Source organism: Phaethon aethereus (genome assembly GCF_964289735.1).
Source record: "Phaethon aethereus genome assembly, chromosome: 3".
NCBI lineage: Eukaryota > Metazoa > Chordata > Aves > Phaethontiformes > Phaethontidae > Phaethon > Phaethon aethereus.
The window spans coordinates 44,531,303-44,558,856 of record NC_138576.1 but is presented as its reverse complement, the minus strand read 5'-3'; positions in this window follow the sequence as shown (position 1 = coordinate 44,558,856).

Genomic DNA, 27,554 nt, shown 5'->3' with positions numbered 1-27,554 from the left:
ATGTATCTTTTCCAGATTCAGCTGTGACAGAAAGAAGCTCAGATTTCTACAGCAGTTTCACCAGCACAAGTCAAAAGAAGCTCGGATGCTGCCAGCGAGGTGACTTTGCGTTCCCTACAGTCTAAGCAGTATGTTTAGCATAGGACTGCAATTCCGGAAGGCATCAGCTGAACCATTGGAATCAGGTAGCAGCAGATCCAGGAATGAGAGCTGAGCAAATCTGGGGATAGAAACAAGTGCTACCTGTGTGCTTCAGGTATGCTCATTTAGTTTATGTGGCAGCCAAAGCAACTCCATCTTCCCTGCTATTTTAACACGATTTTAAGCCACCTCATGTGTGCCTACACTTGTGTTGTATTTGTATTTCTTGCTTATAGTCTCAACAAAGCCTAAGTGAGACCAGACTTTGTTGCCTGTGTTGGAGTGCAAAATACTGATCCGGCAAAACTAGCATTTTATTACTATTTGTTAATGTTCTTTATTGTTATTGCTATTTCCTGTCAAATCCCATCTTGCTGGTTTCTTTCACCCTTGCTGAGTATCCTCCCCACCCTTGCAGGGCCGCCTGCTTTCTGCCTGTCGCAGGCAGGCTGAAACACCTGGGTGCTCGTCCTGCACAGCTGTGCACACGCCAGTGCCCCGCCATCTGCGCAGGGATCCATATGGCAATTTCTCCTGTAGGGTGGGCTGACAGGCAGCTCCATCCAAGAGGGAATGTTTATTGTATAGTTAGAAAACACTGCATATTAGGATTAGCTACAGTAAGAACAATGTCAAGCCTCTGCCCCAAGCCCAGCCTTTATCTCAAGTTCAAGGAGATTTAGTTTACCCGTTCGTTTGTGAGGCTTTGGTTTGGTTTTTTTTTTTTTTGAGTTCCTGTACTTTCCCCTGCCACCTGTGAACAGAAGTGCCCAAATGTCATTACAGCGGCTCTTGCCATGTTTATTCCGGGTCTGAAAATGGAATATTTTGAAAATTCCATTTCGAAATTCGCTCTTGTGAGATTAATTCTAGCCCAGCCTAGATAATGGGTAGGGATACAGGTGTCTGAAAAATAAACAAGAAAAAAAAAATCAATTAAATCCTGAAACATCAATAACACGTGAAATTCAGATGGTTCAGAAAAAAATTCAGGTATGAGACAATGTCTTAGCACTGAATCTAATACCTTTAAAAGTTGGGTGGGTTCCCCCCACCCTTATCATTTTGTGTACAGTATAAGCTACAGTAGAGTATAGTACCACAAACACCATCAGGGACACTTTGGGATATGGTGGGGAGAAAGGAGCTAAGACATTGGGACTAAGAAGAAGGGAGTGAAAATCTCAGCTCATGTAAACTTGCATAGCTTCAGTGATTTCAAAGGAGTTACGATGATGCCTTAATTCAGATTAATTGACCCTGTACATCTTACAAATGTTCACATTGCTGAATTATATTTTTTCCTCCTCTTATTTTCTTCCTGAATTTTCACCATTGATTTACCACATAAGAATTGGTCACAGAATGTGACTGTCTGTTAGAGGCAGCACTACATTTTTAACTTACATAGTCATGGGCACAGAAAGGTTTCTCATCAAAAGAGAGCTGCAAGCAACGTCTTCCCCTCCCCCTCTTCTTTCTTTCCAGCTCAATTAAGAAACAACATGTTTTTCCTCTCAGTGCTTGCCTTTTAACTATTCCTCTTCTCATGTTTCTCTGTTATTTTTTCTCCTTCATGGCATAGCAGTGGTGCTGAATGCTGATGAGATAACACTAAGTTTAACCCCACGCAGTCCTTTCCCTAATTTCTTCAAGTACTAGAACCATGACCTGCACTTTTTGAGGTTCCCCACAAACCCAGGGAGCTGATATGAATCTCACAATATCCCCACTTACTCCAGGACCAGAGAATACAGAATAATTCTGCTCCCTGGTCAGCAGAAGTTGGAAAACAACATACTCTGCACCAAAAGCAATTGGTGGGTGTTGTTAGTCTTTTTGATTATTTTTTACTTAGTTCTCTCTAAAAAAAAAAGTGAGACTTATTTCCAAATATAACTGTTCTATACAAATGTTTTCTATCACAGTTTTACATATGAAAAGTGGAAGTCTGTATCAGAAAATTATTTTTACAGACATCACTTTTTGTCACTCACTGGGACTATAGAGAATGGTTATGTCTCTCTTAGGTTTTGCAATATTCAAATTATAAATATTTGATATATTGTAAATATAATGACATCTGGTTTTTTTCAACAAAATGAAAAATTATAGAATATTTGCTTAGTTGTTAGTACTGTAACTAATAATATTTTTTGTTATTATTCAGATTTGGTGACATCACTGAATTTAGCAGCTCTACTTCAACAGTATTTATAACAATTTGAAAGTTGATCTAGTGGAATAATTTTCTCCATGACATGGATAAATATATTAACTCCAAAAGAATATTTTTGCTGTTATAATACATACTCTTTCTGCAATGTCTGCTATAAACTATAGGTTCCTCCATGCCACTCAAAGCTATATACTAATTTGAAAAGGTTATTGGTTAAAACACACATAACAATGAATGAAAAGTTTAATGAGGCTTTTTTGTTTCTTGCAGAAGAATGAAAAACATTCTTTTGAAACATGATGTTTTCACCATTTTCTAACAAGCATTGATGGACAATTAATATGCTTTATCAAAGTTTTCATGAGCAGAGGGAAGGTAGGAAGGAAGGAAGGAATAAAAGTTGCCTGGTTTGAATTGTCAAGGTAATATGGAACCGAGGTTTTCATCTTCATTGAATAGTACCCGACTAGTATGGTTCCTAATTCTTCCTTTCCTCTTCCTTGATTTCTTAAGACTTGAAACACAGCTAAAGGAAAAGCATAGGTAGAACTAATAGGGAAAATTCCAAAGATGGAAAAAAATCAAACCACCATGTCAAAACGCTTTTGTTCTAGTCTCACAGTCTCTCTCGCTATCTTGCTGTGTCTTATTTTCTCAAATATCTCTTCAAATATAAACATTTGCATCTTTTAGACATGTTTTTTGTGCTATACTTCATAACCAACCTTGCGAGTTTGCTCACAAATTCACAAACTTCTGAGCTCACAAGTATATCAAAACACAGAAAAGTAAGCAGGATGCAGGGTTATCTGAATATCCTTTAAAAGCATTATCTTACCAGATAATGGTAACCATCTTCTGGTAGAAAAGCATCATTGTTAAACATACTATTAAACCTTCCAAGTTTTCCTTGTGAAAGGCCCTGTTGGCTCTCCATATATTGTATCTTAACTTATAAAAACTTTTGCTCACAGAAAAATATGTGGATGGTATAATCTGTTAATGGGACACACAGTCAGTTTTCAGCATCATTTCTGGGAGCACTGGGAACACTGCACTTGCTGAAGAGTCTCACTCTTCACAGCAGGGCTTATTGCCAGGTAGAAACTACCATCCGCACTAATTTAATAACACAGGATATTGGTTTCAGATACACTGATGACAGATTGAAATCTAATGGTCTACAGGTGATAATGTGAAAAAATAATAACCTGGATACATAACAAAACTTTGTGCATATAGTGACAGCCGCTGTGTCTGCAAGGCAGACAAGAAGAGTACTTCAATACCAAAGCATATATATTTGTTTTTCATTTTAAACTACAAACATTATAGAAAAGGTCCTTTCTAACAATAATGGCAATGTATGAGAATGGGAATTCTGACACTACTGTATAATTAATTTATGTTGTACAGATGTTAGAGAAAATCAACCAACCATATAGGAATAATGGATCTTTAGAGAATGGAGGAATTAATTGTCATTGTATTTGCCAGTGAGAGTCTACAGAATCAGTTATTTTTTAGAATGAATTTCAAATCTTAGCTTTAGAAAAAGGACGCCTTACACCTAATAATTAACAAACCAAAATCTGTGCACCAAATTATTATAATGTACATATTCATTTCATTAGATTCACACCACCGTGTGGTATAAAGCGGGAATAATTAAACACCAGATGGTGGTGTAAACTCCAATAGTGAGAGCTCATGTATAATGCATGAGAATGGGATTTACTGTTGTTTTTATCCATTTGGAACCATTATGCTAGTCTTGGACACCAAATGATGTCTCGGAGAAAAAAAAATCTCTGGATTGAGAATTCCTCTATACGAACAATTTGTTCGTTTGCTCTGTCATATCCTCATCAGTTATCTTCCTGCTCAACTTCCAGAATTTCCGAGAACACATTATTTTCTGGCAGTGCTCACAAAACTCCTGAGCTTTTCCATCATACAGAAGCACCCGAGCTTACGGGATATCATTTTATGTTTCTGCCAGCAGTATAAAGTTTAAGATTAGGACCTTTGGAAATTGAATCTGATTTTTAATGATTGTAGTTCACATTTCCAGCCTGAAATACTTTTAAAATGTCATTAACTGATGTACCATTAATCATTTAGATTTTTTTGACCATTAAAATATCTTTTTTTTTCATTAAAGAAGTAATGAATATGAAAGTGAAGTGAAGACAGGATATATAGTATATTAATGGCTGGAATGGAGAGCAGATTAGTATGCTTAATTCTCCTTCAGTCATGACATTCCACTTAGGTGTTTATATTGCTCCTGAGTAAAACAATGGCAGTGAAAAAACAAAAGGGTAGTTCCTCTCCTAATGAGTCCTGGTAAAAGAAAACAAGGACATCAACATCTGTATCTTTTGCTCCTTGACAGCTACCAAGTGAGACAGAATCAGGAAGGCTAGAAATCAAGGTGTACTTTCTTAACTTCTGCATGAGAAGACATATTCCTGGTAAAAACTTTTGATGTCTGAAGCATTCACAGAAGCCGCCATGCCCCCAGAACAGAACATCGCATTGCCCACTCTGTGAAGGACACAAGGTCTAATGCTTAGTTGCTACCTATTAGTCCTGCTTCCCTGCATCTGACAGCTCCCCTTACCTTCTGGTACCCTGTCTGTCTGTCCAGAAAAGGAGAACCAGGATGCCAGGAAGTCCAGCTGTTTCACAGCTATGACAGCTATGTGCAGTAGCAACAATTCCTATGTTATTATTTCTCAGCAAGCCTTGCGAAAGACGTGTGCCTTCCAGCACCCTTTTGAAATATGAGGAGCTCTACGTCTGAATGACATTCAGCACACATCCAGGAAGTATATGTATGAGAAACAGAGGTGGTTTTAAGACATTTGTAGTCAGTCAGATCAAGGGGAGATGCAGTTCCACTTCTAACAGAGAGGAGAGGAGAGGAGAGGAGAGGAGAGGAGAGGAGAGGAGAGGAGAGGAGAGGAGAGGAGAGGAGAGGAGAGGAGAGGAGAGGAGAGGAGAGGAGAGGAGAGGAGAGGAGAGGAGAGGAGAGGAGAGGAGAGGAGAGGAGAGGAGAGGAGAGGAGAGGAGAGGAGAGGAGAGGAGAGGAGAGGAGAGGAGAGGAGAGGAGAGGAGAGGAGAGGAGAGGAGAGGAGAGGAGAGGAGAGGAGAGGAGAGGAGAGGAGAGGAGAGGAGAGGAGAGGAGAGGAGAGGAGAGGAGAGGAGAGGAGAGGAGAGGAGAGGAGAGGAGAGGAGAGGAGAGGAGAGGAGAGGAGAGGAGAGGAGAGGAGAGGAGAGGAGAGGAGAGGAGAGGAGAGGAGAGGAGAGGAGAGGAGAGGAGAGGAGAGGAGAGGAGAGGAGAGGAGAGGAGAGGAGAGGAGAGGAGAGGAGAGGAGAGGAGAGGAGAGGAGAGGAGAGGAGAGGAGAGGAGAGGAGAGGAGAGGAGAGGAGAGGAGAGGAGAGGAGAGGAGAGGAGAGGAGAGGAGAGGAGAGGAGAGGAGAGGAGAGGAGAGGAGAGGAGAGGAGAGGAGAGGAGAGGAGAGGAGAGGAGAGGAGAGGAGAGGAGAGGAGAGGAGAGGAGAGGAGAGGAGAGGAGAGGAGATGCCATTACAGCTTCATGCCATACCACAGGATGGGATATTATGGCTCCTATGGCTCTGAAGGGAAAAATATCAAAAATTTTCTAACTGCTATCAGGTAGTTTTACACACATGACTAAATGCATGGTGTACATGATAGTGAGCGCAAAAGCAAACCTCCCTTGCCTCTAGCTTGTATTGTTTGGAGTCCCAGAGATATTCACAGGACTAAGTACTGCAAATAGAAATAGTAGTTTTCTCAGATCACCTAATAAACCTGTGCCTGTTTGTGATTTAACCTCTGCCTCAGTGTCCCTTCTACCAACTAGGACCATGCAGAGTGAGGGTAGTTCAGAACAGAGGATTTTATAGGACCTTTTGTGTTGGTCCTTCTGCACTGGAATAACCTAGGACACAGTGGGAAAACGCTGTGACCCAGCAAGCTTTGAAGGAGCTGTAGCTTTCCAAAGCAACTCAGGTTTTCACAGAGGGTTGAGTTTTAAGTAGCTGACTCCATTTTGCTAAAACCAGCTACTGAAATCACAGTGAGGTCCCAAACCATCTATGCAAGAACAGTTTATCAGGTTTCACTCACCACTGCAGCTCCACCTCTTTAGGGGACACAGTCTGTGCTTGGCTGAGGAGGCAGTGTCTTCTCCTTTTCCTCTTCTCTCTGAATTCACATCTTTTGTACCTTCCTCTACAGATCAGCCTGATACCCGCAAGATCCATGATCATTGTTTACAACTGCTTGAGAGTGGTTTAGTAGCACAGTCCTTTTCCCCAAGATTTTTTTCATCTGAATGCAGCTCATACAATCTGAGCTTATGTCTATGGTAGCAATGCTTTACTTTAGTACTACATTGGCAAAGGGCTTCTGTGTGGATGCATCCATATCAGCCAAATCTGCCCTTATATAAGTAGAATAAAACCATACCACGTGCTGTGCTGCTGGTCTAAGTGTAGGTGCTCTAGGAACAGCAGAAGAATAGCTAGGAATAGCTGCTGTCACAGCTGTTTCAGCCCTTCGTTTTGCCCTGACTGCAGCACGCAGCTGTGCTCTCAGGGTTCTGCATTATAAACATATAGCTTTAGAACCACACCAACGGAGTAATATTTACTGCTAGGATTATCACTGTTTTCATAGTCCTGGGCTTTGAGTCCATTGGAAAAAAATAAATTTTTTAAAATTAAATTCCTTTCCTCAGAAGAGTTATATGAATGTTGAATCATTTTAGTGAAGCCTAAAGCAAAGGAAAAGATACATATCCTATACAATCAAGTATAACCAGAGAATCTTGATGAAGAATTTTCTCTGGAAAGTGTTTCTGATGAAAATTGTAAGTTCTGAAATGGGAACATTTCTGAAAGAGTTAAGCAAAATAAGCAGAAAAATGTTTCTTCTCTTGATAATCTAAACGAAGTTTTTTCATTACATTCAGTAGTCTCCTATTCAATTTCCAACTCCTTCAAAATGTTTAATTTCTAATTAATGACCTATTTGTGTAAGGGCTTATGGAAAGTGCAGCTCAAGTCACTGTGCTCTTTTTTGCTATGGACTACTTTGTAGTTCCCACTACAATGAAGTACATAATTTTTATCATAAGTTTTAAAGCTCCATGCACTAGAGAACATGCTCCTGAGCATGATAATTCCCACAGCCCAGTGTCACAAAAACCTGGAGAAAACCCAATTTTCTGTTGGGTTACCTTGAAAGATTTTTAAGGAACGCTGAATATATTGAAATAATACACTTTACAAGTGCAGTCTGCTTGTGCACATGGTCCAAAAATAATACCGTCACAATTGTGATAAGCCCAGGCTAGTACTTCCTACCTCTCACTGAGCTCAAGCACAATCACACTAACTACAGTGAGGGGTATGTTGCTGACTCTCAGCGCAGCAGCATGAGCATGTCTCTTTGAGAAGGGCTTATAGATATACTCCAAAGTCAACAGTCCTCACCTAACAAGACACAGAAGCTTTCTGGTGAAGTTTAGTATGTGGTATTTACCTGTATTTGTGGAGCCCTAGAAACTATATTGTCCATTTATTTCACTATTCCCACACATCTAAGCCAACATATTTTGTTTAAAGTAGAAGGAAAAGATGGAGAGAGTCTGCCAATCCATCCAGACACATAGTCCGAGAGGTAAAGGGAAAGGTGAGCATACTGCTGCCTCTGTAATTTCTATACCACAGCAGAAGACCCCATCCCTTGTCGTTGCTGGTCCCAAAAGAGACTTCTGCTGACTTTAAACAAGAAAACAAGATTTAATTCCCCACTGGATTAAACAAGAATTCCCTTCTCCCCAGCACTTCCTTCTTCAAAAGAGAAGAAGAGAATCTGACATTTAGGGCAGAAAAGAGAGAGCTCACCACACTTTTAGTATTACCTTTTTCTTATTAACTCTTTTTTTTTTCTCTTCAAATTTCTACCTATTTCTTACCTGAGACATCCAAAATTTTAAAAAAAGAGAACTTGTGTTTTCCTTTAAATTCACTACTTCTACTTTTCCGTTGTTGTGGTTTAGCACCAGCCAAAAACTAAGCACCAGGCAGCTGTGGACACCCATGAACTTAGTGGAAATCTCTTCCAAACTGATGACAATTACTGGGAGTTCTCCTTCTGGATCTGGTAAAACTGAGACTGTATAGGAAATGTAAATAAGAAGAGGAAAGTCTGTAGTTTAAGTAGGACTGGGACAGAGAAGATTTTGGTGTAGTTTTGTGGCATACTAAAAGATATTTTGTAAAATTCTATCTGCCTTTCCCCAAAATACAAGAACAAATGGTAATCAATAAGACTGCAAGAAAGAAAAGTCAGAATGGATGAAAATGTGTATTTTGGAAAAAAAAAAATATTAATGGATCTCACTGTCACAGGTGATTCCTTAAAAGGATTTAGATATGCGTATGGACAACAAAAGCATATAGCTCTGTAGTGAAAATTGTTAAAACAAAACTAGGGCAAGTCTTTTGGAAAACATGGAAATATTTTGTGCTTCAGGCATAAACAGAGATTTAAAGAGGAGGGAAAAGGAGTCATTCATCAGGCAGATAATTAAATAGGGGCTCACACAGAGTTTCTTGAAAGTTTGCTTTGAAGAAACTGGCATTACTCACAATTAGATCTGTTCCTGGATTAGAGGAACAGCTGATCTGATTCAATACAACAGTTCCCACTATTTTACTAGCAAAACTGAAATGGAATAGCCTTCCTAGGAAATTATTAAACTTCTTAGGAAATTATTTTACTTTGGTTTTCAGCCTGGTATGAAAGCCAGGCCTCAGTAACTGATTTTGAAACATTCAGGTGTAGGCAAACCTGAAGTCGGTAGGAATCTTTTCTAATTCTGTATGCTCTCAAAGTGTAGAATAAATCTACCCAGCCGCTACAACCAATGAAATATGAACATAAATGTCATATCCTTAGCTTGGTTTTATCTCCTGTAGTCTGGAGGTAAAGAGTCTTATAAAATGGTAGAAGTAGAAAGAGCTAGTAATAGCCAAAGTATATTTTGACAGTTTGGTCAAAGTGGCATGCCTGACTATTTACGGACAATGTGAGTGCTTGTATATCAACTAACTATATCCTAGAATGACATGACTGGTAGATAGGTATTCACTAATTTAATTTTCTGCCTTCAGATAGTTCTCTTTTTTTTGTTATTATTATATTTAGTCATAGTTCAAAAATAATTGGTAACTTTATAAACGTAAGAAATGTGCACTTTTTCAGCAAGCTAATATACTTTTGTCTACCCTGACCCTAACAATATGCTCATTTTGAAACTCTATAAAAAGTACTGCTCTTTTTTTTCAAAATGTCAATTTTGATTGTATCTCACAAGGAAACCAGACCAAAAATCACTGCAATGTTTATTAGGATAGTTATAACAATTGGGGTATAAAAATGCAGTTTCTATGTAAAATGGCTATGTTAACATCCATGATGTAGATAAAATTGTATAAACAGAAGATAATTCTGCGTGCATGGATTACATTAGAGATGGCATAACTATTCCTGTACAGGCATTCCTTTAGTGTGATTCCTCTCTGCTATGTCTATGAGGCAATAGAGACAACAACATTTTAACTAAGCAGCCTGGACTCCCTGCAGACTCAACGGTTGTATAATTTATCTTGTCTGTTTCAGACACCTACTTCAGGATATCATGAACTGTGTCCTCAAAGAGCTAATATACAGTGCTATCGACTACACAGGTTGGTTATCTCAGACGTTCACCACCAATATCTATTCAGTATATCCTACATTTGACCACCACACTAGCAGGGCTATAGCAGCAGTTCTGTAATGTAAATTTTTGAATCTAGCAGTAGTGGTCAAAGGTGTTACTGTGCAGGACGCAGCAACTGGATTGCACTTATCCCTCCAGCAGCTCAGCCATCAAAGTCAATTGACATAATAAAACGTATCTTCTTCTGCAATGAACTGGTCAGCTGCTAAAAAATATCTCTTCTTTACTGAAGACCATAAAAGAAATTAATGGTGAGTGCAGTTTTGTAACTTTGGAGTACCCACAGCTGAATGTAGATTATAAAAGCAGGCTCCCCTTTGAAGTTTTCAGAAAAACAATCCAAGGTCACTGTTTAGGTACAGAGGGCTATGATACTTCAAGTTGTGGCTGTCGGATGAGGGATTAAACTAAGTGGCTGTCACTGGCCTCACCATAAGCAGCAAACTACACGTGTTGCAGTAGCTGTAGGGCTGCTAGACAACAAGCCAGTGTACTGACCAGAAATGTTTCTATTCCTCTATCTGTGCCTGGAAAAAATCTCACAATTGCAACTGAGAGTCAATGGAGGATTTCATTCCGAGTGTTAGCTAACGGGCTGCTGATAAAACAAACGTCTTACAGGATGATATTGCTTTTTATTACAGAAACGTCTAGTGTGGGTTCAAACAATTAGCTGTCAAGGATGTTTTTAAGGGTGCTACTGTACAGAAGCAGATAAGGTGGAGAGTTCATGTATTATTTACGGTAGGTAAAACTGAAGTCATCCAGGGATATATATCACCTGAACCATATCTGAAAAAATTATACTACCGAGTTTGAGTTCTTATCTCTACCAACTCCATGTTAAAGTTTATTGTACTGTTGTCCTGGTTTCAGCTGGGATAGAGTTAATTTTCTTCCTAGTAGCTTGTATAGTGCAGTGTTTTGGATTTAGGATGAAAATAATGTTGCTAACACACTGATGTCTTAATTGTCATTAAGCAGTGTTAACACTAATTCAAGGACTTTTCAGCTTCTCATGCTGCCCTACCAGGGAGAAGGCTGGGGGGCACAAGAAGCTGGGAGGGGACACAGCCAGGATATTTGACCCAAACTGGCCAAAGGGATATTCCATATCATATGACATCATGCTCAGTATATAAACTAGGGGGAAAGTTGGCTGGGGCCTGCTGCAGAGGAACTGGCTGGGCATCGGTCAGTGGGTGGTGAGCAATTGTGTTGTGCGTCACTTATTTTGTATAATATTATTGTTGTTGTTATTATTATTGTTATTGTTATTATTTTCCCTTCCTTTTCTGTCCTATTAAACTGTCTTTATCTCAACCCATAAATTTTACTTTTTTTTTCCTGATTCTCTTCTCCATCCCTTTGGGGCAGGGGGAAGTGAGCAAACGGTGGTGTGGTGTTTGGCTGCCTGCCAGCTTAAACCACAATAACTATGAATTTGTCCCAGGTTATAGGGGATAGAATTTTTATTTCTTTTTATCTACCAAAACTCATTTCCAATGCTGCATGCTACACACATTTTATAATAAATATCCAAAATGCAACTGGAGACATCACAAACATTGTCTTATCTTACAGGACTGGGATTTATTTAAACTTGATTTATTGACAGGCTGTATTGGAAATATGGAAAGAAATTATGCTATTAACATTGTTTGCATATAATCTTCTAGCCTCAGGGATGCTGAATATTAAAGCAGGCAAAAAAAATTATGCTTATTACAGAACAGGTAGAGAACGTATACTGAGTAGAGTAAGTAAAATTCTCAAAACGTACCTCTATGACCTGGAGCTCATTTTCAAAAAATTTTGGCTTTGCCACATTTAGACTTTGCAGAGAACTAAATGTATTTAATATGGGAAATATACGTTTTGCAAACCTTATCCACTATGAGTATTTCCAGATTACAGTCAATGCTCCCTCTATCTATCTTCTAGTGAGACTCCACCTGGAGTCCTGCGTCCAGTTTCTGGAGCCCTCAGCACAGGAAAGGCATGGACCTGTTAGAGTGGGTCCAGAGAAGGCCACAAAAATGATCAGAGGGATCAGACACCTCTGCTGTGATGACAAGCTGAGAGAGTTGGGGTTGTTCAGCCTGGAGAAGAGAAGGCTACAGGGAGACCTTATTGCAGCCTTCCAGTACTTAAAAGGGGCTTACAAGAAAGATGGGGACAGGCTTTTTAACAGGACTTGTTGCAATAGGACAAGGGGAAGTGGTTTTAAACTGAAAGAGGGGAGATTTAGACTAGATATAAGGAAGAAATTTTTTACCATGAGGGTGGTGAACCACTGGCACAGGTTGCCCAGAGAGGTTGTAGATGCCCCATCTCTGGAAATGTCCAAGGTCAGGTTGGACGGGGCTCTGAGGAATCTGATCTAGTTGAAGATGTCCCTGCTCATTGCGGGGGGGGTTGGACTAAATGAGCTTTAAAGGTCCCTTCCAACCCAAAGATTCTATGATTCTCTCTTTTGGCTAGACTAAGATCTAGCTTGGGAAAAAAAAAAAAAAAGGAAAAAAGAAAGAGAGAAAGAATGAAAGAACAAACAAGCGAGCAGACTTTCAGGTTCAGATGGTGAATACCTGAGCTAAGATCTACCATTTGAGTATCTAATACCTAGAATATAGGTAATTCTTATTTTTATGAATTTTATATCAAGTACTGTGTAAAGTTTAGTAGAAATTAACCTGTAAGCCTTTTATTTAGTGAAGTCTGAGCTCAGATTTTTTTTTTCTTTTTTTTAGCTTTTCCAACAGAAATTCTGTGTTGCAGCAGGGATGAAGACTTCAGGCCAAAGTCAAATATTTCTTTTCTTTTTGTCATGATATTCTTGGAGTTTATTTCATTTTTTCCATGGCCAAATTGAAAAACACAATAACATAGTGTAGAAACTTATAAACTCTCCTTACAGAGCTTATATCCTGTGTTTCAAACAATTCAGTGAAGTTCTTTAATTCCATCAAATTATTTCAGTGTGGAAATACAACCCAATTCCCTACTTAGACTGCTAAACTTGTTTCTGAAATTCTTAAACAGTAACCTTTAAATTACCATTGGAGAAAATCCACTTTTTCAGAAAATGTTCTCAGTGGGCCAGACAAAGGCTGTAGGACATCCATTTATCCTAGGGTCTAGGTCACTGGTCTAAGAATCAGGGAATCATCAGTAAGCATATCTTCTTATATTTAACACTCATTGGACAACTTCTAGAAATGAAAGCTGGTTAAAGAATTGTGCTACCTTCTGCGTGTCTTAGGATGTATGACATACTGTTCCTGTGACATCACCTATCCATTACTTCATGGATGCTTACTATTTGGCATGCCCTCCATTGTCTCTCAAGAGTCTAAGCTTTCCATATGTTTTATGCAGACCCTAGTATCAAACTCAATCAGCTGTTCACCTTGGAGTAAGGAAGAGAAACAGCTGTATTAGGAAATCTAAAGGAGCAGTAGTCTTCAGCACCAGTGTTTTTGTGGATCCAACTTAAGTGCACAAGCAGGAAAGGATTTAGCAATCAAGTTACCTAGATTTTGCCACACAAAGTGAAGAAATATCATAAATGCTTTTGCAAATCTGAACCTGGATCAATTTGAGCTCAGGACTTTGATGTTTTTGAAAATTTTAAATATTTTTTTACATATTTGTCCCAGTAAAAGGGTTATAAAGAGAAGAAACTTAACTAATTAACTTCTGCTAACAAAAAGAGAGATGTGTCATCCGAATTTATCTATCAACAGTTGCTATTATGTTAATTAAGTTGCAAATCAGATGTTAGTAAACCTCTACCATAATTTTTCAAACAGAATTTTTTTGCTTCGTTACCTTTATGGATAGAGAAGATTATAGCAAAAGCTTACCATTTCCTCCTTATTCTTTTAGACCCTCTTGATCTTAAGCTAGAGGCCTGTTGTATAACAACCTGGGACTTCTGGATTGGCAGTGGTCGGGATATTGCTTTGAGTATATGACTGCTAAAAATGGTTTGACTGCATTCACATGACCCATTTTAACTGGATCTGTGACTGTTAAGTGATTGCATGTTCCACCTCCAGCAGGGTTTCCCAGCGAGGCAACAGGTCTGCTGGTTAATTCAGAGCAACAGAGGGGCCTGTGGTCTTCAGGGAAGAAGGCTGAGGTAGAGGGAAGGGAAAATGGAAAATTCTTATATCAGGTCCACCACTGATGGATTAACTCTTTGCAACCACTGTGTGGATAGCAGACCTTTATTAACACAGCTCCCTTTAAGTAGGCTCTACTAGAGAATTATGACCCATAGAGGTTTGCTGGCAAAATTTAGACCAATAACCACAGTGATGTCTGAGATCTCTGAGCTAATGATTTACATATTAGCTTTTGCTATCCCTTTTAATATAGTATATATCTTCTCTGTTTCTCTCTAATAATATCAGATTAAGATCATGATTACTATTCCTACCTACAATTAATTAAATAGAAATTTTTTACTTCTTCCCTGGATTGAAACTGATACTATCAAAAATGCCCTTTTTATGTAGTGTTGTTACTGGGTTTTGCACCAATGTTCCTGGTAATCTCACCTCATCAAGAAAGTATTCCAGGAATCATTTCAGAGTGGCCACCAATCAGTGCAGTAATGTTTCATTTCCAAAATAATCTCCTTTAGGTCTGTTACTGGAAACACCACAAACAGCATTTATCTGTTGTAGAAGGAATTCATGTTTCTCCTGACTATTCTCATGTGTATATTACTGCTTCTATTTAAAAACATCAGGCTCTTTCCAATTTTCATATCCAATGAATCTGCTTTATGCCATTCTTCCTAAGCCAAGGTAGACTAATTAATCCCAGTGGAGAAAACTTCTACTATCGTTCATCTCTTGTTGCAATTCTTCAGTCTCTTTTTTCCACTGTCCCAATTCACAATGTATTTTTAGGGGCAAGGAAGTACAGGGAGAACAGCTGAGGTGTTTTTCTCTGCAAGTAGTTTAATTTCTTTCTGGATGCACCCCAGAGCACGGGATTGTTGACTTTTTTCCAGATTCCTGTGCATCTCTTCATGCACTTCTCAGCTGCAGATGTGTCTTCCTGGGCTTGGGCTGTGAATCTCCCTTGCTATTCTGCTGGTGCTTTCGCTGGTGAAATTCACTACATTTGCTAATGAATAAACAGGGATAATGGATATTCATTGAATAGATTTTCATTGTGTATTGGTTATAGCATGTGCCATTGTTTTCATTCACAAACTTCATGGATGCTTTACCAGAACATTAAAAAATAAGAATTAAAAAAAAAAAAAAGGAATGGATCGAAGATTGCAGCAGAGTTTGGAGTCAGATGGACAGGCAGACAATCTAGATAGATGTCACTTGGCACTAGATGACAGTAAGTTGCCTTATGCTGTTCACTGAATGATGGATGACAAATCTTATTGTTATACAGATGCTTAACTCACTGGTGTGCATTATAATTTTGAAGATGCCATCTGAATTGCAGCGATTAGTATGCTATGCAGCTATAGATATGTTGCAGGCGGTAGGAACTGGAATTGGTTTATTTTTTCCTGTTGTTTGTTGCCTGACAGCTTTGACTCCAAGACCCATTCATTATAGCAAACTGAATTTATAAAGGTCTGGACTTTGGCTTTTGCTTCAGTGAAAAAAAGCAGGTTCTCATTTATTGGATTTGCAATGGAAATATAATATGCTTAACACCTACACAGAGATATGCTTGATAGAAACATATTAGAAGACCACAGTGAAGTTACTTGGCACTGAAAAATAAGAAGATGGTAGGAGAATATTTGCATACTGCTCACCTAAACATATCTTCAGGTTTGCTAATGTCACCATTCAGCTTGGCATGGGCCTTAGAAGCACTGTGTAATGGGGATAAATTCCCAAACAATGTGGGAAAGAACATCTGCTGAGGGGTTTATGTAATTTTCCACTCAATTTGTTCTGTCAAGAAGATAAAGTATTTCACTCCTTTGAAGAGACCAATACTATGGGTTAAAAAACTAAAACTTAAAATGGCACAAATTCAGTATGAAGCAAACTTTATTTGTTAGTTCTGGTTTTCTGAATTATTTTTGCCTGTACTGAGGCAAATCAGTTTGCTTTTTTTCATCTCTTCCTTTTATTTTCATATCTGTTTGCTGGGGTAAAACATACAAGAATCCAGGAAACAAGAAACGTGACATCCCTAACCAAGAAGACAGAACCATATTTCTTGAACACTGGGTGTGCTTCTACCAAAAGACACAATGGCTGAAAGGTTATTTGTTACTGTACTGACTTTCATTGAACATATTTGTCCTGCAATGTGAATAAAACAATAAAATTGCACCTTTAGCAATAAAATCACAGTCTAGAAGCACTCAAAATGTGTAAGTGTTGTGCTTCCTATTTTCCACATCAGAACAGACCAAGGAGAAACATTAAATGCATAAAACTGAAAGGTTTCTAAAGCGTTATAGGCTTTCAGTATAGTACCTTTAGGGCTCCCCAAACAGCACAATATGATTTATAAACTGTACTGAAAGCCTCCTCCTGTAGTGCAGTGGATGTTGTCATTGGTCCTCTTATTCATATTTCCTGTGGAATAAATAACTGTTAGCAAACGGTATAAATATTAAATAATATCAAATACTACACCCTTTAATGTCTTTAGTGAGAACATGTTGCTCTGTATCTGATTCATTGTTTTTACTTTATTTACTTTGCTCATGTGATACAAAAGCTAATGGTAAAGGATTTTTACCCTTTAATAACAGAAGATACAATATTAAAATTTAATGTAGAAAGGGTTTAGAATTATGTACTTAACTGGCATGCAGCCTGTCAAATACCTTTTAGCATTCCATGAGAGCAGCATGCTTCACTACTGCATGGCAGCAAATCTGAATAGGCTTACTGGTGCTAGGAAAGATGAGCATGTATGTTTACTCTTCTCGGAAACGTGCAATACTTTCATTCCTCAAAACCTTTTAAACAAAGCTAAAAGTTTTTGCATCAGCTCCAAGAAAGCATGAAGACAAGGGCTAAAATTATTGAGAGAAACCAATGGTTTAGCTGTCCTAACAGTTACTTCTGTGTTTGTTTTCCAAGTTGGTTGAACCAGAAAGTACGAGCACTCACATAGGAGAGTGTGTTGTCGCATAATACCACATGAGACCCAGCTGGACAAATATTTGAATCATAGACCCTTAGAGGCTCACAAAGCTCTCAGTCAACTGCTAACCACCCTTGCACAGCAGTACCTGAGCCATCTTGGTTTTGATGAGTTGATAGTAGAGGTCCTAGAGAAACTGATATTGCCCTGAACACCGATAGGTGGATTTGAGTTGCCTGAAAAGCCAGGCATGAATTGTTGGGACTAAGTGTCTGGATTCTCCTAACTTCACCTCCTTGCTTCCTCCTCATTTTATGGCAATGGGATACAAAAGAATGAGATTGGGGCTTTGTAAATTGAAAGGAAAAGGAAAAATACACTCAGACAAAACATAAGCTGTTTAAACTCTGTGCTAATTTTTTTTTGGTGTGGGGTTTGTTTTTTGGATGTTTTTAAAAGTCTCTCAGTGTTTGGTTTAGATGTATTTGTTTCAGTAACACAGTGTCTACATCATCCATAAGCTTCTATAGTTTTTATGTGTAATAAAGTAGATGAGATTACACGGCAAGGGAACAGCATATTTCTCTTTCCAGTGATCTCTAGTAGTGATCAATTTCTTCCATTTCACAATTTGCAGTCATCAAGTGTATGATGGCTAATTTAGATCAGCCTGAGTTCCATTTCATTCCAGACATGACCATCCATGATTTCTCTCCTACAAAGTTCTTTGTATCTTCCTTCTGACATCTTTTGTACTTGTGTAATACTTACCAGTACTTATGCTCTTACCTCCTATGTTTTAAAACATTTATGGGCAACTCAGTTATTTTGTACAAGTGGCAAACAGTAAATCTTGGCAAGTAATTGCCCTTGCTATGCTGTTATGAGATTTACTTTTTAAAGGAATGATTATATTATTTATTATTTATTTCACAAATGTGGAGCTCCTTGAGACAGCAGCTGTTTTATTTGTGTATTTTAAGAGTACCATTGTTATTTAAGACATCAATAAGAAATAAACTTATGGTCAGATTACAGCTCAGCAAGATTACAGTGGTATACACATACACACAAAGAGAAGGAAAAGGCACAATATTGCGTCAGCCTTTGCAAGCAAGATTTATTAACAAATTTTGGATACAAAAATACAAAGAGAAATGATACCTTCAGTTACGTACGTAACATAAGAATCACATTATTTACAAGTGTGAGTAGGATGATTTCATATTGTTTCCATACTATTTTCATGATGTCTGCAGTTATAGTGAAGAACATCATTAGTTTCTGTATACAGCTCTATATAGAAGCTCTAGGAAGTAATATTGGAACAATAAAGGAAGAAACTACAGAGACCTACTTAAAACAGTAAAGATAATCCTTTCATGAATGTGAAGGTGCTATTGTACAGCATGTAGTGAATGGGGATACTGACAGTGCCCTAAAGGAAGAGCAGTTAACATTTTGAGATACTGAAGTCCTGAGTAAACAATAAACTTTAAATTAATTTCAAAATGGCATGACACTTAAGGTTTTTGATGTGTTGCCAGGACCCAATAGTAAAAAGTCCTATGTAAATTTAAATGTTTTAGCTCTGTCCAGTTCCCTCCTCACCTCAGCCACAGCAGAGCCATTGCCACCCCATGGTGTGAACTGGATACATCGTGGAGCACATACCAGCTGGCCAGGGGTGCCTGCAGCACACTCCACTTCTCTGGAGAGGCAGCCAGCTTGCAGTGATCTTCCCAAACCACAGTATGTTGCTAGCCCTCGGTGCTGCTGCTGATTACCGAGGAAAAGATAAGAAAGGTACAGAAGAAGAAAAAGGAGCTGCAGGGTGTAGAGAGCGGTGATTTTCTCATTTGTAATTTTATCAGTGAGATTGTCGTTTTTTTTCCGCTGAGGCCTCTGGCTTCTGTCCAGTAGAAGACGACTAAAGCCTGTGGTGAAATGGGGTAATCTCACCAGTTTGTTTTGTCTTTCAGGCAAAGCAGCAAGAAGTAAAGTAAAGTAAAGGGTAAAGTCTATATTGCCGACAATGAATGTGGACAAACTCCATTTGCTTGCATTTACCCGATTGCCTCACCGCCTAAAGCTGCCTCTGGTTTCCGTCATGGTCAGTGTCACAGACCATATCTCTCTCAGGCACTCAATGACCTGGAACCAGACTGGCTAGAAGATTAACTAAGCTCTGGTATGGAGACAATAGCTGAGAACTGTCTTTCTGTCACGAACCCAAGGAGGGTGAAATTCGGCTGAAGGTAAACAACGTTTTTTGAAAGCTGGCTTGAAACTGTGAACCCCCACAGAAACTGAGGGCAATTATAAGTCTTCCCTATGTCCTCACTGAGTACAAAGCATGCTTCTTCACCCTGTCTTGTCTAATTGAAGTTGCATCTTGACTCAATGTGTCTATATGTTCCTTTAATAGTAATATGGTTAAAAACAAAGGCAGCAATGGGATGTTCACTGCATGCCATACGCTTAAGCTGCGCAGATGATGGCAAAAGGAAATAAAACACACCAGCACAATTTTATTGAATTCCACCATGCAGTACTTACATTATGCACTCAGGTATTACGGTGAGCAAACTAGTATAAGAATGTAATGGAATAGAACTAATTACTGCTATTGACACATGTATAGTTGAAAGCCTGAACTGCAACTCTAACATCTCCAACTAAAAATGCCTCTATTTTATTCAGCATACTGACTCTTCCTGTGTGTATTCAGTATAATATCCATTTACTGACATAGACTAGCTTTTTCTTTTTACTGGTGACAGTCCTACAGAAGCAGAGAGCTCTTAGAAAGGGATTTTTAGGTTTTTTTAATGCATCAATCCACAGCATTAAATTCCTGTGGCAGGTTCACTCTTCAGCCTGAGTGTACAAATTATGCTCCTGGATACATACATCTCTGTAGCCCCATTGAAGGCATAGACTTACACTAGAAACACAGCGTTTTTTATGAAGAAAGCCAATACTGTAATTTAAGAATGCTTTCACCCTTCAGAATATTTATTGTCAGAGATGAGGTATGAACAAGAAAAAAAGGGTTATAGCTTCAATTTTGTATTCCAGATTTAGCTTGCAGTAGAAAAGTAGAAAAAATAGGCAAATAGAAAAAAACCACAACTTTTTATTCTCTTGTTTGTTAAACAGCACAAATTTTATATGAAAATAATTAAAGAGCAATAAAGGTAGAATCTTTCACTGACAATGACATAAAAGATGCTTTGAACTCTGACAGAGTTTCCTGTGTATGCTCGTTTATATTTTGTTAAAATTTAAGTAGCAAAATGTATTTTTAAAATTATATTGTAATATATTGTGATCACACATTCTCTTAAAATTAACTACTACTATAAATAAATTATAAATATATTTCCTTCTGATCTTATATTGGTTTTAAGAATATAGAAAAAGTCATATTGTGGAATTTTTGGCTCTAAGTTTTGTGTAAAATTAATAAATTTTCACATCTGTGTTTCCCTATGGGACACAACAATTTGAGTCATAAACACAATTCAACGTATATAATTCAACGCGGCTATTGACTTGGCTAAAGGACCGTGCCCTTAGGTGACCTGTTAGATCTTTTTTTTGGATACCACAAAGGACTGGGGACAGTATTAGCAGAAAATTCCACAACTGGATGTACTTTTTTCTTAAAGGTTTATGTCCAATCTTGTGCTTAGTCTCACACTGACATACACAACACAAAGACGGGTTTCAAAAGATGAGACTTACAACTGTTTTAATGATTAAACATAAAAATAAACAGAAGATGGGAATAGAGAAAAGCACAGGATTTCTGTGTTCCTTTCAAGAAATGATGACTCACATTTAAAGCTGTGAATAAACAATAATGTTCATAACCATAATGGTAGCGGTTTGTACCCCATACTCACTTTGTCTGAATCATTAGAAGCCAATTATTTCTTCAGTTCAGAAACCACAGGATACCTTCAGCAGGTCCAAAGAAACCACACAGCAGCCCCACAAACGGAGCATTATTACCCAATGCCAGTCCTTCTTTACTTCTCTAAGGTAGAGATTTTCATTTTGAACCATGTCCATTAACTATAGCAAAAATCCATTTCAATAAACCCCCTGAAAACTTTACTGTTGGTTTCATTTAAGCAAACTGGCTGATGTGGCTTAAACAAACACTTACGTCTTGGAGTGATAGCCAGGACAAGTATGGCTCGTAAAAAAGAACAACAGAGGTGAAACCTAATTTGGGCACATATTCATTTTCACAAACTCTGACACAAGACATGTCTTTCACAGATAAAAACACAATAAAAAGAGTGTTGAACATTGTTACAATGAGAAAATTCAGCCTATGAACAAAGCAAGCGTCATCTATGAACAAAGGAATCCTCATTTTCCTCTGGGTTGCTGACATCTCTTCCCACAAAGAGAGCCAGCACAAGGCCAGGTATGGTTCACATGCCAGAATGAAGTGGTGCCCATGGTCCACAGTTTCATGATTGTTCACTGATTAAGACTGAGTCTTAGCCAAGCATTGCATCCTTTCTGCAGAATCACAGCCTTGATGAAAAGCCCAGTTATTGTGAACCTGAAAGGTAATAGAATTGGCAGTTCTTATACTTTTTCTTCAGTATATACAGTGTTTAAATGTTTAGGCAATGATTGTTATTGACTATTTGCATATCCTTTGCGTGGAAAGCCTAGTATATGAAACTAATCCCTTATCACAATGTGATTCCACTACCTAATATTAGAGTCCACCCTGGGGAGTCCTGCAACAAAGAAGAAGAAATTTTGAAAAGAGTGATTTGGTGAGGAAATATGAAGAAAAGAAAAGGATCAGGGAGATTAACTAGAAAAAATATATTTACAGAATTCTAGATAACAAAATTATGACAGATATTATTCTTCATTTGCTTAATACTTTCAGCTAGGGTTTCATGAAATTAGCAGTTGGGTTTTCATGTGATTTCACTTTCTCTTAGAATTGTATCCACAGCAGGAAAAATCAACCTTAAAACCAAGAAAAAGTTATTCTTGCAAACTCAGATTTCTCTTTCAACTAAGGAAACTGTGTGGTCTTTAATGCCATGATACAAATGATATGGCCAAGGTCATGCAAGAAGCTGGCAACAGTGAAAGAAATTCAACCTGCATTTCTCAAACCTTAATGTGGGGATCATTCTCACTTCATTTCTGTTTGTGATAGACAGTTTTGCGAAGTTCTGTGCACTAGGAAAAAGGCATAGTGCAGCTGCCTTTGGACTGCCTAACTGTTTTAGATAGGTAGATACTTTATAAATTTTGAGACACAGTCTATTGGTAAGGGTTTCGTTTATATTTGCATGAAAAGTATATAGCAGACACTATTTGCTGTGTCTGTGTGTAAGCAAGAACTCATTACAACTAGAAAGCGTGTGAGGGAAGTTGGCATTCCAGTCTCACAGGATTTTAACAGGAACTGAGTGACTAACTTCCTGAGACATCATTATTGCCAAATAATGCACTTGACTGTTATAAATTATTTTCACACACTTGAAATCTGAACAGTTTCAAATATTATTTTTCTCCAGAACAAGTGGGTTCTTTTGTTTCTTTTTGACCAGATGAAAGCTTAGCTTTGTACAAATCTGCACACAAAATCACCAGTCACAACAGTGTGCTTTGCCAGCATACGTGTGTGATGAACCCCTAATAAGAGAAAAATCCTTTTTGTTCAGTTTACTCTCCCTTCGTTTGGCTTATTGTCCAGATCAAGTTAAATGTTAATTGTAGGCTACAGAGGGGTTACTTATCCCTTTGTAATCAAATATCTCATTCATTAACTACCTATGCAACAAAATATCTGCTGTTGAAGATTTGACTGAACCTTTTGTTTTCATAGCAACAAGAGGATACCACCAATCAAGGCTAAACATGGAGAAAAATATTGTTTTCACTTTAAAAAAATGCATTTTAAATAAGAATGTTAACTCACAATTTAAAAAAATTACAGTGATATAGTCAAAAAGACTTTTAGTTTTATGAAAAGAGTTCTGGGATTCAATAAATCCACAGAGATTAAAAATACCTTTTTTTCCTCACTCATTATTACTTTCTCATTATACATTGACTTGCTGTGTGACCTTAGGCAATTAATTTACTCTCTAGCCAAAATTTTCCAACCTGAATATGTAAAATTAAACATCTGAATCTATTTTTAGGTGCTAAAATAAATGGCCTGATTTTCAGAGGTCATTTGTACCCCAAATATTCATTAAGTTGACAGGGGCTCTGCCTGCCCTTTGCCTCTTAATAACTCATTACTTCTTGCGTACATTAAGTATGGATTTAGATGCTTAGTTCCTGGTATCAGGTTGACAAATGCTATTCTCAGGCTCCTCACGCGATGGGGTATGGTGTGGGGATGCCTGAGCTAGCAAGACCCAAGCAAAATAAATTTTAACAACTCAGTATTGGTTAAGGTCAAATGTGATGCTGCTGTGCTCACATGTCTCAGCACAGGACTCCCCAAAGATTTTTCTGGCAAAATAAGTTCAAATGTCACTCTCTTCACATAGTAGGCATGTCTGAAGAGATTTAATTTCCCTGGATATAATCTTGTGCACTTCATCTAGGTGCTTAATTTAGATATTGATGCACAAAAATGTGTTTGGACCTAGAAGGGAGCTGATGAGTTAGTCTGCCTACCATAGTGGAGAGAGAGAGTGCCTCTGAAGATACACAGAGGGCAATCCACTCCTATTTTAAGTGTCTATCCTTCCACTGAGAATGTAGAAAATTAACAGAAAATGTTAGCTACTTCTGTCTGCTCAGGATCCAGAGTGTTTTAGCCCTCTTCTGAGAAAGATACCTGGTAAAGGTGACACTGTCTTATGCTTAATAGTCTAGTGGTTTGAGCGCTCACTAAGGAAATGAGAGGTTTGCATTCCCAGCCCTGATCGTCTTACAGGGGGCTGAATCCACCTCTCCTATAACCCGCGAGAGTGACCTAACCACCATGTTATGAATAATCTGAATGAGGCACTTACTGTTCCTTCTCTTGAGGCTGAGTTGCTGCCTAGCCAGGAATGCAAAATTCATTAGTCTGGGAAAAGCAGCAGGGAAACAAATGTCTGATTGTAGTCATGGGGATACATCTGAGAAGGGGACGTCTCCAGCTTTCAGCCTCCTCCTGTGGAACCCAAACAGATCTCACCTCAGGCAGGGAGACGCAAAAAAATTGAGGGAGCTCTGGAAAACAAGGCAGTCCTAAGCTCCCCATTCCTATAACCCTCCCTTTTGAAGACATGCTTTTTCATACACTCCTTCCTGCACTCGGAGCTCTAGTTATGACTTCGAAGAGACACCCAGCTTCAGAAAATCACACCCATTCAGGGTACCTCATGGTTTTCTACCCAGCAAAGTGTCCTTGAGTCAGCTATCATTTCCTTAAGGATAAGAAGAGTATAGAACATCCACTTCAGAGATTTTGTCCCTTGCTACAAAAAAGAGATGGAAAAAAAAAAATGTCACTTTTGGAAAGTAAAGTATTTTGGGCCAGAATTCATAGCTCTGTGAATTCAGCAAAGTTAAAGTTTATCTATCTGGTTTATTGAGTGGGCAGTCCCTTCATGGAGAACAATACTTACGTGTATTTGTCATATATTCAGGTTTAAATCTACCTGGATTGGTTTCCAATATATCACAGAATCACAGAATCACAGAATCACTAGGTTGGAGAGGACCTTTAAGATCATCAAGTCCAACCATTAATCCAGCACCACCATGTCCCCTAAACCATGTCCTGAAGCGCCACATCCACACGTTTTTTGAACACTTCCAGAGATGGCGACTCCACCACCTCCCTGGGCAGCCTGTTCCAATGCTTGACCACCCTCTCAGTGAAGAAATTTTTCCTAATATCCAATCTAAACCTCCCCTGGCGCAACTTGAGGCCATTTCCTCTTGTCCTATTGCTAGTTACTTGGGAGAAGAGAGCAACACCCTCGTCGCCACAACCCTCTTTCAGGTAGTTGTAGAGAGCGATAAGGTCTCCTCTCAGCCTCCTCTTCTCCAGGATAAACAACCCCAGTTCCCTCAGCCGCTCCTCATAAGACTTGTGCTCCAGACCCCTCACCAGCTTCGTTGCCCTTCTCTGGACCACGCTCCAGCACCTCAACATCCTTCTTGTAGTGAGGGGCCCAAAACTGAACACAGGATTCAAGGTGCGGCCTCACCAGTGCCGAGTACAGGGGCACAATCACTTCCCTACTCCTGCTGGCCACACTATTCCTGATACAGGCCAGGACGCTGTTGGCCTTCTTGGCCACCTGGGCACACTGCCAGCTCATGTTCAGCCGGCTGTCAACCAGCACCCCCAGGTCCCTTTCTGCCGGGCTGCTCTCCAGCAACTCCTCCCCAAGCCTGTAGCGTTGCATGGGGTTGTTGTGGCCAAAGTGCAGGACCCTGCACTTGGCCTTATTAAACCTCATACTGTTGGCCTCTGCCCATCGATCCAGCCTGTCCAGATCCCTCTGCAGAGCCCTCCTACCCTCCAGCAGATCAACACTCCCACTCAACTTGGTGTCATCTGCAAACTTACTGAGGGAGCACTCAATTCCCTCATCCAGATCATCAATAAAGATATTGAATAAGACCGGCCCCAGAACCCAGCCCTGGGGAACACCGCTTGTGACTGGCCGCCAGCCGGATTTAACGCTGTTCACCACAACCTTCTGGGCTCGGCCATCCAGCCAGTTCCTCACCCAGCTGTCCTGGTTTCAGCCAGGGTAGAGTTAATTTTCTTCATAGAAGCTAGGACTGTCGTGGTTTAGCCCCAGCCAGCAACTACGCACCACGCAGCCGCTCGCTCACTCCCCCACGGTGGCACGGGGGAGAGAATTGGAAGAGTAAAAGTGAGGAAACTCATGGTTTGAGATAAAGACAGTTTAATAAGTAAAGCAAAAGCCGTGCATGCAAGCAAAGCAAAACAAGAAATTTGTTCACCACTCCCCATGGGCAGGCAGGTGTTCAGCCATCTCTAGGGAAGTAGGACTCTGTCACGCGTAATGGTTTCTTGGGAAGACAGACGCCATAACTCCGAACGTCCCTCCACCCCTTCCTTCTTCTTTGTCCCAGCTTTATATACTGAGCATGACGTTATATGGTATGGAATATCTCTTTGGCCAGCCTGGGTCAGCTGTCCCAGCTGTGTCCCCTCCCAGCTTCCCATGTACCCCCAGCCTGCTCGCTGCAGGCCAGCATGAGAAGCTGGACTGTCCTTGAGTACTTAGCAACAACTCAAAACATCAACACCCTATCAACATTTTCTCATCCCAAATCCAAAACATAGCCTCACGCTAGCTTCTATGAAGAAAATTAACTCTACCCTGGCTGAAACCAGGACACCAGCGAAGAGTAAACCCGTCTAAGCCACGAGCCGCCAGTTTCTCCAGGAGAATGCTGTGGGAGACACTGTCAAAGGCTTTACTAAAGTCCAGGTAGACAACGTCCACAGCCTTTCCCTCATCCACTAGGAGGGTCACCTGGTCATAGAAGGAGATCAGGTTGGTCAAGCAGGACCTGCCTTTCATGAACCCATGCTGGCTGGGCCTGATCCTTTGGTTGTCCTGCAGATGCCCTGTGAGCACTCTCAAAACCAACCGCTCCATAATCTTCCCTGGTACAGAGGTCAGGCTGACAGGCCTGTAGTTCCCAGGATCCTCCTTCTGGCCTTTCTTGTAGATAGATGTCACATTGGCAAGCCTCCAGTCTCCTGGGACCTCCCCTGTTAACCAGGACTGCTGATAAATGATGGAGAGTGGCTTGGAAAGCTCCTTTGCCAGCTCTCTCAGTACTCTCGGGTGGATCTCATCAGGCCCCATAGACTTATGGGTGTCCAGGTGGCTTAGCATGTTCTTGACTGCTTCCTCCTGGATTATGAGGAGTACATTGTGCTCTCCATCCCCGTCTTCCAGCTCAGGGGGCTGAATACCCTGCGGATACCTGGACTGGCTATTAAAGACTGAGGCGAAGAAGGCATTAAGTACCTCAGCCTTGTCCTCGTCCTTGGAGACAATGTTCCCCGCCATATCCAGTAGGGGATGGAGATTCTCCTTGCCTCTCTTTTTGTTGTTAATATATTTGTAAAAACATTTTTTATTATCCTTTATGACTGTGGCCAGACTGAGCTCTAGCTGGGCTTTTGCCTTTCTAATTTTGTCCCTGCTTGACCTAACAAGATCCTTGTACTCTTCGTGAGTTGCCTGGCCCTTCTTCCAGAGGTGATAAACTCTCCTCTTTTCCCTGAGTCCCAGTAAAATCTCCCTG